This window comes from Aegilops tauschii, chromosome 5 (assembly GCF_002575655.3).
Source record: "Aegilops tauschii subsp. strangulata cultivar AL8/78 chromosome 5, Aet v6.0, whole genome shotgun sequence".
Taxonomy (NCBI): domain Eukaryota; kingdom Viridiplantae; phylum Streptophyta; class Magnoliopsida; order Poales; family Poaceae; genus Aegilops; species Aegilops tauschii.
Window position 1 is genome coordinate 91465929 of NC_053039.3, and position 12131 is coordinate 91478059.

General features: G+C 45.0%; 1 pseudogene; it reads right to left on the minus strand.

Annotated features, from left to right (window-relative positions):
• Positions 1-4351: 4351 nt before the first annotated feature.
• Positions 4352-7518, minus strand: LOC109747701 (amidase 1-like; annotated as a pseudogene).
• Positions 7519-12131: the final 4613 nt, after the last annotated feature.

Sequence of the window (12131 nt, forward strand, 5' to 3'; positions counted from 1 at the left end):
GTGAAGAAACTAACCTCGTCTTGAATTGGGAAAAGTGCCACTTTCTGGTTAATGATGGTATTTTCTTGGGGCATAAAATTTTTGAAAGAGGTATTGAAGTTGATAAAGCTAAAGTAGATGATATTGAAAAGATGTCGTGTCCTAAAGATATCAAAGGTATAAGAAGTTTCCTTGGTCATGTTGGTTTCTATAGGAGGTTTATTAAAGACTTCTCTAAAATTTCTAGGCCTCTCACTAATCTCTTGCAAAAAGATGTTCCTTTTGTTTTTGATGATGATTGTGTAGAAGCATTTGAAATACTTAGGAAGGCCTTGATCTTTGGTCCTATTGTTCAGCCACCTGATTGGAACTTGCCCTTTGTAATTATGTGTGATGCTAGTGATTATGCTGTTGATGTTGTTCTAGGACAAAGAGTTGATAAGAAATTAAATGTTATTCATTATGCTAGTAAAACTCTAGATAGTGCCTGGAGAAATTATGCTACTACTGAAAAAGAATTTTTAGTAGTTGTTTTTGCTTGTGATAAGTTTAGATCTTATATTGTTGATTCCAAAGTAAATGTTCACACTGATCATACTGCTATTAAAAATCTTATGGAAAAGAAAGATGCTAAACCTAGACTTATTAGATGGGTTCTCTTGCTACAAGAATTTGATTTGCATATTATTGATAGAAAGGGAGCTGAGAACCCCGTTGCAGACAACTTGTCTAGGTTAGAAAATGTTCTTGATGACCCACTACCTATTGATGATAGCTTTCCTGATGAACAATTAAATGTCATAAATGCTTCTCGTAATACTCCATGGTATGCTGATTATGCTAATTATATCGTTGCTAAATTTATACCACCTAGTTTCACATACCAGCAAAAGAAAAGTTTTTCTATGATTTAAGACATTACTTTTGGGATGATCCACACCTTAATAAAGAAGGAGTAAATGGTGTTTTTAGAAGTTGTGTACCTGAGCATGAACAGGAACAGATCCTACGCAAGTGCCACTCCGAGTCTTACGGAGGACACCATGCTGGAGATAGAACTGCACACAAGGTATTGCAATCCGGTTTCTATTGGTCCACTCTCTTTAAGGATGCCCGTAAGTTTGTCTTGTCTTGTGATGAATGCCAGAGAATTGGTAATATTAGTAGACGTCAGGAAATGCCTATGAATTGTTCACTTGTTATTGAACCATTTGATGTTTGGGGCTTTGATTATATGGGACCTTTTCCTTCCTCTAATCGGTATACACATATTTTAGTTGCTGTTGATTATGTTACTAAGTGGGTAGAAGCTATTCCAACTAGTAATGCTGATCATAACACTTCTATTAAGATGCTTAAAGAAGTTATTTTTCCGAGGTTTGGAGTCCCTAGATATTTTATGACTGATGGTGGTGCACATTTTATTCATGGTGCTTTTCGTAAAATGCTTGCTAAGTATGATGTTAACCATAGAATTGCATCTCCATATCATCCTCAGTCTAGTGGTCAAGTAGAATTGAGCAATAGAGAGATTAAATTGATTCTACAGAAGACTGTTAATAGATCTAGAAAGAATTGGTCTAAGAAACTTGATGATGCACTATGGGCTTATAGAACTGCTTATAAAAACCCTATGGGTATGTCTCCGTATAAAATGGTTTATGGAAAAGCATGTCACTTACCTCTCGAACTAGAACATAAAGCTTATTGGGCTATTAAAGAGCTCAACTATGATTTCAAACTTGCCGGTGAGAAGAGGTTATTTGACATTAGCTCACTTGATTAATGGAGAGCCCAGGCCTATGAGAATGCCAAGTTGTTTAAAGAAAAAGTTAAAAGATGGCATGACAAAAGGATACAAAAGCACGAGTTTAACGTAGGTGATCATGTTTTGCTATACAACTCTCGTTTAAGATTTTTTGCAGGAAAGTTTCTCTCTAAATGGGAAGGTCCTTACATTATCAAGGAGGTCTATCATTCCGGTGCCATAAAAATAAACAACACCGAAGGCACAAATCCGAACGTGGTAAATGGTCAAAGAATCAAACATTATATCTCAGGTAATCCCATAAATGTTGAGACCAATATAATTGACACTGTAACACCGGAGGAGTACATAAGGGACACTTTCCAGAATGTTTCAGACTCAAAAAGGAATAGGTATGTGGTACGAGAAGTAAGCCGACTCCAAAACTGTTCTAACAGCAATTTTTCTCCGTTTTGAAATATTTAAAAAATTAGGAAAATTAAAAGTAGTCCGAAAGAGACATGAGGCGACCACAAGGGTGGAGGGCGCACCATACCCCCCTAGGCGCCCCCCCCCCCCCCGCCCCGACCTTGTGGCCACCTCGTGTGCCCTCAGGACTCCGTTTTCTTGCACAATACTTCTTTTGGTCGGTAAAAAATCATTATATAATCTCTCGAAGATTGTGACCACTGTACCATGAAAAAATCCTCTGTTTTTGTTTTGATTTGTTTCTGCAGCAGATTTAGAGCAAGATTTCTTCGCAAGAGTCGGTCAGGGAGAGTCGGGTATCTTTCACGCCGGCCATAGTGGCCAACCTTGGCCCGGGCTTCGACTTCTTTGGCTGCGCGATGGCAGATGCCTCGCTCTCACTCGGAAACACTGTGAAGGTCTCCACCGCTGACATCACTTTCCCGTCCAAGCCACAGCCAGCCATCTGCCTCTCTCGTGACCCGCTCCATAACAGTGTGGAGGGCGCAGCCTCCTAACTAGTGATGGAGGGCGGAGCTAGACACAGAAGCGGAATGGGGAAGGGTTAATGGCTCCTGGGGCATGGCTGGTGGCGGTGTGCGTGTGAGGAGGAGACTCATATGGGGCAGCGGCGTGAGTGGGGCGGCGGTGTGGGATGGAAGATTGGAAGGTGTTGATTGGAGAGAGGTTGCTCGAGGAATCGAGGGTGGAGTCAGCATGCATGCGTGTGTTTCCACCGTTGATTTTTCTAACTCGTTCTTTTTGCACACGGGTGGGTTCGAGTGAGAGGATGATTTTTTTCTTTGATCGATCATTGGTGTTACAAAGCGAAGCAATATGAACACGACGTATAGACTTCCCTTTAGCAGTAGGGAATAGTAGGGATAATATAGATTTAATAATAGAGACACCCAGAAGATACAAAAATATATTTATCAGAAGATCATTCTTCTAAGCAATGTGACAAAATGTCAATGATCTTCATCAATTCTATAGATGCTTGCTTCCTGTAGAACTTTATCAAAGAGAAACATGTAAGAACTTTTTACGAAGGGAAATATATAATATGGTGACAAATATGCCCGTGTTTTGCCATGGAATAACAAAAAATATTCATACATGTGAAAATTGTTCTAATTCGAAAATCACAGTCGAGCATGTGTGTGCCTCCCATTTATATAGCGGGTGGCATTTACAAATGCGAATTCACTTTTCTTCGTGGCAGTCATCATGTCTCCTCCGCATTTGTAAATGCCACCCTCTTTTTAGGCGAGGTACCTATGCAACACTTTCTTTTCCATGTTAGATTGAATAGCACTATTTCCACATTAAGCACTGGATCTCGTCACCTCCTGAGCTTCACCTCTGTTCTCTATATCAAGAAAATGAAATGTTGAAAGTGGGTACATCAACTCTATTTGACAGAGGGAGCACACATCTGCCAACCCCCACCAGCAAGCCACGACAAGGGAGGCCGCCCACGACGCCAGAGGTGGATTTGGACGCGCCATCGTGATGTAGCCGCTGCTGTCACCAGCCTCAAGACCGCACCAACTCCATGCCACCCGTCGCACCGCCACCATGACATCGTCGGCGGCTAACTCCGGACCGCCGCCGCACTGCATTACCCGTCACCAACGCCACATCCCGTCCCGAGAAGAACCAGTCGATCGAGTTCCCGGTTCAAAAGGTAAATATGGCCAGTCCAGATTTTTCTAGCCGGGCTATCCACGATCAGGTTTACTCTGAAGTCTGAACTAATAAAAAGGTCGATCACTTCTCGCCTCTGAAGTGCATAGTGTGTGTTGTTGTATTGTGTGAAGTATTTTGCTTTGTACTCCCTCCATCCCACAATGTAAGACCTGGCTTACATTGTGGGATGGAGGGAGTATTAATCAATAGTCTAAATTTGTTTGCATAATGGTCAAAATCTACTTACTATACGCACTCCGTCAGCTCTGCTCTTCATGGTATATATTGCATATGTTCAAGCAAAATCATTCAACCTCCTCTACTGGAGCATCCAGCAAGATATGATCGAATTAGGCTAACCTGACGAGCTCCAGGCTGTGGCGGCCTCATCTTGGAACGCCTCCTGGAGCTCCCGAGCAATGGCGACGAGGAAGGGTCTGCATTGCGCCAGGCGAGCAGCGACACTTACACTGGGATACCGCAACAGGTGCCCAGCGGGATGCTGGCCTGGCAGAACCCCGGCATGCCAGCGATGGACAGCAGGGAGAAGGCCCTGGCCCGAAAGTCCTCCAGCAGCGCCGCATCCATGCCCAGCTTCGGTGTTGCACCATGGACCGTAGGGATTGCCAGGATACCATCCTTCTATAGACACAGATTCATTTAGGAGAAATTAGCAATGATCAACTCCTACCTGTTGCATGCCGTTCAGAAAATGCATGCTGCAATGGGATTTAGATTTTCTGGACTGTTGATTGTTGAATTTACCTTGAGGAGAGTGGCAAGTGCAGACTTGAATTCAGTCCTGACGGCGTGAAGATCATCCATATCAGATTCATCCTCTGACACAATGGCCTCCTACACTCGTTCTCGGATGCCAGGGCCGAGGTTGGGCTTGACTATGTTCACCCACTCCGCGTGGTTTGTTTTGAATTCAGACCTAAAAAACATGTGGTACATCTTCACAAATTTAACTCATCCATGTGCATACATACAATTTTGAGTAATCTGCTGGCATTTCCATTACAAACACGACCGAGTTCATCTGACTGTGCAATTATGAAGACGGCATGGCTTCATTTAAGGGGCACACAATTTTATGATATTTGTGGTTGCGCTTAGTGTGAGTAAGTAGGTATGTAAACAACTGACAAAAAAGCAACATGCCATTGAAGGACACGCATGACACGTGAGATGGCAGACAGAGAGGGCACACAAGATGATGATGCTTCGACCGCAGACAAGTCGGTCATGAACTTGCCGATGCTCGGAACGTTGCTAGAGACGAAATCACCAATGTTGCCATTGTTCACCACTGTATCATCTGCCAGTCAGTCAGCAAACACACCTCACATTGTTCAGAGACTCATATATGTAAGCTGCCCAGCCCAGCCCTGCTCTGCTCTACTCTGCATCAAGGGATACCAAGGATGGATGAGTTCGAGTTCATGGTAGATACTTACTTCCGAATACCTTGGCCGCTGAAGCGTTGAGGATTTCGTAGGTGCGGTCTTCCATGGAGCCCAAGATTTTTAAATAGTCTGCAGGAATGATGACATGGCTCGGTCGTCGCAGCTCGGCATCAGAGGCGTCGGCACGCACAGGCGGCATCAGCACGTCGGTGACACAGGACAGTGTAGCTAGATCTCTGGCAAACCACCTTGTAAGAAAAAACACCATCAGACGCTCTCATACAACTGAATGAACACTTGAACAGGTGAATAACTTTGTCTGCTGAATACTGACAGTAGCATGGCTAGACTGAAATTACCGACGGTTTTGAACATCTGCGTGGAGACCAGTCCATGTGAAGGGTAGAGGCCGAAGATGCCGCAGTAGGCGGCGGGCACCCTGACGCTGCCGCAGCTGTCGGTGCCGGGGCGAAGTCGGTGAGACTGGCAGCGACGGCGGCGGCCGAGCCACTGGAGGAGCCGCTGGGGATGCGGCGGGAGCGCAGGGGTTGGAGGGAGTGCCGTAGTGCGCATTCTCGCCGTTGATGCTGTAGGCCATCTCGTCCATCATGGTCTTGCCCACGCCCGTGCACCGGCGGCGAGCGCGGCCAGCACGGCGGGAGTCATGGCGGCACCTGGTGCGTGCGTCCGGGCCCAGTCCGGGGTGCCGAACCCAGTGACGCGGATGACGACGTCGAAGCTGCAATCGACCAGTCAGTCAGTCAGTGAGATTGCTGAATATCATTGTGATCGAGGGAGGGAGGGAGCGAGCGGGGTCGCAGTACATCTCCTTGATGGCGAAGGTGAGGGTGTGCAGGGGGAGCTGCTGCTGGTGGTCGGAGGAAGGAGGCGGAAGCCATGACCGAACCATCACCTGACTCTACTAGAGGAGGCCGCCGACCGCATTCCCAACGACACCACCAGCCTCCCCAGCTCTTGGTCACAACTCACGATGCGGTCAGCCTCCACCATCACTGTGTCGGCGCCCCTCTCGCCCTCCAACTATGCCGCCACACACATCCGTCGACCCATCGGCGTCACCCCCGGTCAGCCGCGCTATATCTCGATTTCGATATGGAGAAAGAAAAAGGGGGAGAGATGAACGATCCCATGGGATAGAGTCATCCGGCCACCTGCTGCTTGCCGCCGTTGTCATCCCATTGCTGCTTTGCGTGGCTCTCCCCCGCTACTGCTATCACGAGGAGGGGAGGGAGAGTCAGACTAGGGCAGCAGTGGAATCGATCACGTGTGCTCTCTTTTTCTCCGTACCAAAGGAGGGAGGAACGGGTGGGGTGGGCTGATTTTTCGGGAGTTTGTTTTGGCGGAAAATCGTAGGAAAGAGGTGGGCTATCTTTGGGAACTATTGATTGAGATCCATCGTTCGGTGGATGCGATTTTTTCGCGAGGGGAAAGATGCGACCAAGTACAGATTCCGTAACAAATTAATAAGGTCCATAGAGGGATTTGTTCACAATGCGTTAAGATTTACGTGTCAGTTTTCTTAACATCTGTTTTTTGTTTCCTAGTGATAAAGAAATTGCACCGATGGATGGATCGGTTGGTTTGCGTAATTTAGGAAAATTAGATTTGTGATCTTGTATATGTTAGGAAAGTACTGGTTTGCAAGGAAAGAGTGGAGAGGAAATAAAGCGATGAACAAGAAAACCAGCGTGGAGGGGTGAGGGGGTGGTGGAGGTGGTACGAATAAAAACCGGACAAAAATAAACTGTACCAGGCTACCAACTGCTCCATTAAAAGTAGAGATTATATCTACTGTATTTTAACTTCACCATGGCTCATACCCCCGATACTACCCATAGATTCATCAAAATAAGCAAACAACACAATGAAACAAAATCTGTCAAAAACAGAACATTCTGTAGTAATCTGAACAATGACCATACTTCTGTAACTCTAAAACTTCTAAAAATTTAGGACAACGTGAGCAATTTGTATATCAATCTTTTGTAGAAAATATAGAGCGAAGCTCGTTTCTGTGAATTTACAAAATTCTAGAACTAGGCGCAAAAGTTTTTGTTTTTTAACAGAATCAAATCAACTATCTTCCAAATCATCCCAAAGGTCTTACTTGGCACAAACACTAATTAAAACACAAGAACACCATCATAACAGAAGTATAATGGTAAATTTATTGCAAAACATAAGAAAACAAGAAAAACAAAAAAGACATTAGGTTGCCTCCCAACACGCGCTACCGTTTTACGCCCCTAGCTAGGCATATTGCATATATCTAGGTTTTATCATCTTTCTTCTTTTTCAAATATGTGTTTTCATCAGTAGGATTTTCAAAGATAACATAAAACACATCATACATGGAGATTTTAGCATTAACAAGTTTCCCATATGAAAATCCACCTTGATAACCAGCTACAATCCATGAGTATTGTTGGTTAACATTATTGAAAACTTGTTGAATCATACTCAAAGGAGGGACTTCCTTTTTAATATTCTCATCAAATGCGACAATTGCGAAGCAAATGTCTTATTAAATAATCACTATTATAAAAGATCTCATCTATTACCGGTTTTGCACGGTTCATACCATAAAAATCAAAGATCTCTCTAGCTTCTCGCACTATGTGATCAAATTCATTCATGAGGACAATGGTAGCTATATTTTTAGCCCTAGGATTTTTTATAACTGGCAACTCATAACATAATCTTTGTAAAGTAGGATGAGTGCTGATAAATCTTCTCTCAAGTTTAAGAACAAGTGCGGAAATAGCATCGTCATAAGTTTTGGTTCTTTTAAGTATAGGAACATCATCAAAAGCCAAAGTCCCAATGCAGCTAAAGAATTCTTGGATGACACTCTTCCCTATAACATTCCCTTGTCCCAACACAAAAGTTTTAGCATCAAGTTTAGTGGAACTTCCACTTTTAGGAGTTCTACCATCATCCGTTTCTGCCATACCAAAGTCACTCATGTTGACAGTTTGAAAAACAAGCAAACAAGAAAACACGTAAAAGGCAAATAAAAGGCTAATATTTTTGTATTTCTTTGAAAATGTTTTAGAAGTGGGGGAGAGGAAAACGAGAGGCAAATGGAAAATAATGTAAATGCAAGAGATGAGAGTTTGTGATAGGTACTTGGTAGGCTTGATGTAGATCCTCCCCGACAACGGCGCCAGAAATTCTTCCTGCTACTTCTTGAGCTTGTGTTGGTTTTTCCCTTGAAGAGGAAAGGATGACGCAGCAAAGTAGAAATAAGTATTTTTCTCAGTTAAGAACCAAGGTATCAATCCAGTAGGAGGAACACACAAGTCTCCAATAATTGCATCTGCACAAACAAACAAATACTTTCACCCAACATGATAAAGGGGTTGTCAATCACTTCATGGTTACTTGCAAGGATGAGGTCTGATAGTGAATATAAAAGATAAGTAAAAGTGCAAAATAAGATAAAAGTAAATAAATTGCAGCAAGGTGTTTTGGGGTTTTTAATTTTGTAGATATGAAAATAATATGATAAAAGATAGACTCGGGGGGCATAGTTTTCACTAGAGGCTTCTCTCTTGAAAGAGCATATGGTGGGTAAACCAATTAATGTTGAGCAATGGATAGAAAAGCGCATAGTTATGACGATATCTAAGGCAACGATCATGTATATAGGCATCACGTCCAAGACAAGTAGACTGACTCCTGCCTGCATCTACTACTATTACTCCACACATCGACCGTTATGCAGCATGCATCTAGTGTATTAAGTTAACAAGAACGGAGTAACGCCTTAAACAAGATGACATGATGTAGAGGGATAGATCCAATCAATATGAATAAACCCCATCTTTTTATCCTTAATGGCAACAATACAAATATGTGTCATGTCCTTTTCTGTCACTGGGATTGAGCACCGCAAGATTGAACCCATTACAAAGCATGTCTCCCATTGCAAGAAAAATCAATCTAGTTGGCCAAACCAAATCAATAGATCGGAGAGAAATACAAAGCTATAAATCATGCATAAAAGACTTTAGAGAAGACTCAAAGAATATTCATAGATAATATGATCATAAACCCACAATTCATCGGATCTCAATAAACACACCGCAAAAGAAGATAAATTGAATAGCTCTCCAAGAACATCGAGGAGAAAATTGTAATGAAGATCAAAGAGAGAGAGAAGAAGTCATCTAGCTACTAGCTATGGAACCGTAGGTGTGACGCCCCCGATTCAATCGTACACTAATCATGCACGCAAACGTGTACGATCAAGATCAGGGACTCACGGGAAGATATCACAACACAACTCTAAAACATAAATAAGTCATACAAGCATCATAATACAAGCCAGGGCCTCGAGGGCTCGAATACAAGTGCTCGATCATAGACGAGTTAGCGGAAGCAACAATATCTGAGTACAGACATAAGTTAAACAAGTTTTTCTTAAGAAGGCTAGCACAAACGGGGATACAGATCGAAAGAGGCGCAGGCCTCCTGCCTCCGATCCTCCTAACTACTCCTGGTCATCGTCAGCGGGCTGCACGTAGTAGTAGGCACCTCCGGTGTAGTAGGAGTCGTCGTCGACGGTGGCGTCTGGCTCCTGGGCTCCAGCATCTGGTTGCGACAACCAGGTAGAGAGAAAAGGGGGAAAAGAGAGAGAAAAGCAACCGTGAGTACTCATCCAAAGTACTCGCAAGCAAGGAGCTACACTACATATGCATGGTTATATGTGTAAAGGGCCATATCGGTGGACTGAACTGCAGAATGCCAGAATAAGGGGGGATAGCTAGTCCTGTCGAAGACTACGCTTCTGGCAGCCTCCATCTTGCAGCATGTAGAAGAGAGTAGATTGAAGTCCTCCAAGTAGCATTGTATAGCATAATCCTACCCGGCGATCCCCTCCTCATCGCCCTGTTAGAGAGCGATCACCGGGTTGTATCTGGCACTTGGAAGGGTGTATTTTATTAAGTATCCGGTTCTAGTTGTCATAAGGTCAAGGTACAACTCCGGGTCGTCCTTTTACCGAGGGACACGGCTATTCGAATAGATAAACTTCCGTGCAGGGGTGCACCACATAACCCAACACGCTCGATCCCATTTGGCCGGACACACTTTTCTGGGTCATGCCCGGCCTCGGAAGATCAACACGTCGCAACCCTACCTAAGCACAACAAAGAGGTCAGCACGCCGGTCTAAATCCTATGGCCCAGGGGTCTGGGCCCATCGCCCATTGCACACCTGCACGTTGCGAGGGCGGCCGAAAGCAGACCTAGCCTAGTAGGCGTTCCAGTCCAATCCGGCGCGCGCCGCTCAGTCGCTGACGTCACGAAGGCTTCGGCTGATACCACGACGTCGAGTGCCCATAACTGTTCCCGCGTAGTTGGTTAGTGCGTATAGACCAAATGGCCAGACTCAGATCAAATACCAAGAACTCGTTAAGCGTGTTATTTTGAAGTAACCGCGGATGCCGTCCAAGGCCAGGCCCACCTCTCGCCTAGGTGGCCTCAACCTGCCCTGTCGCTTCGCCACAAGATCCACTCGTGGGTACTCCTACGAGCCGACCCGACTTTAGTCACCACAGGTATCATGTATAGAGTATATAAGTATATACCCGTGATCACCGCCCAAGTGATCACGGCCCGATAGTATAGCACAGCAGACAGACAAGAATGTAGGGCCACTGATGGAAAACTAGCATCCTATACTAAGCATGTAGGATTGCAGGTAAAGGTAACAACAGTAGTGGCAAAGACAGGCTATGCAGCAGAATAGGATTAACGGAAAACAGTAACATGCTACACTACTCTAATGCAAGCAGTATAGAGAAGAATAGGCGATATCTGGTGATCAAGGGGGGGCTTGCCTGATTGCTCTGGCAAGAAGGAGGGGTCGTCAACAGCGTAGTCGGTCGGGGCACCAGCAGCGACGTCGGTATCGTAGTCTACTGGAGAGAAGAGGGGGAAGAAACAATGAATACAATGCAAACAGATGCATAACGATGCATGACATGACAAAGCGTGAGGCTAGGTGTGCCCAAACGCGGTACTAGGTGATACCGGCGAAGGGGGGGAAATCAACCGGGAAGGTGTTCCCGGTTCCGGACCTGTGTCAGACAGATGACCGGAAGGGGAATGTTCCATGTTCAGCATGCTAAGGGCATGTGACAGATGAACGGACCGCGTATTCGGATTCGTTGGATTTTCTGAGCAACATTCATATAGAAAACATTTTCATCCGAGCTACGGTTTATTTTCTATGAATTTTCAAAGATTAAACCATTTTCTGAAATTATATTTATTAACAGAAATCTATTAATGCGTCAGCAATGCATCAGCATGACGTCAGCAGTCAGCTGACCCGTTTGACTAGTCAAACTGACCAATGGGTCCCACCTGTCATAGACAGTGGCCTTAACAGAGTTTAATTTTAATTAATCTAACTAATTAGATAACATGGGCCCACTGTCAGTGAGTAATCAATTTAAATTTAATTAAATTAAGTAATTTAATTAGTGTTAGGGGCGAGGCCCACCAGTCAGTGGCACTGGGCTGCCCAGTCAGCACATTGACTGGGTCAACCCAGTCAACGGGGCCCGTGGGGCCCGCTGGCAGTGACCCAGGGGTGGCCCCAGGTGTGCCACGTCGGTGGTGGGCGGCGGCTGAACACCGGCGACCGAAAATACGGCGGAGGCGCTCGGGACCTCGCCGGAATCCACGTACAGGGGGCCATTTGGCCCGTGCATTGGCGCGTTCGAACGAGTGAGCAACGCCGCATCCAACGCGGGTGGCCACGCGAGCTGCGATGGCCGGAGCCGCCGCCGGCGATAGGGACGG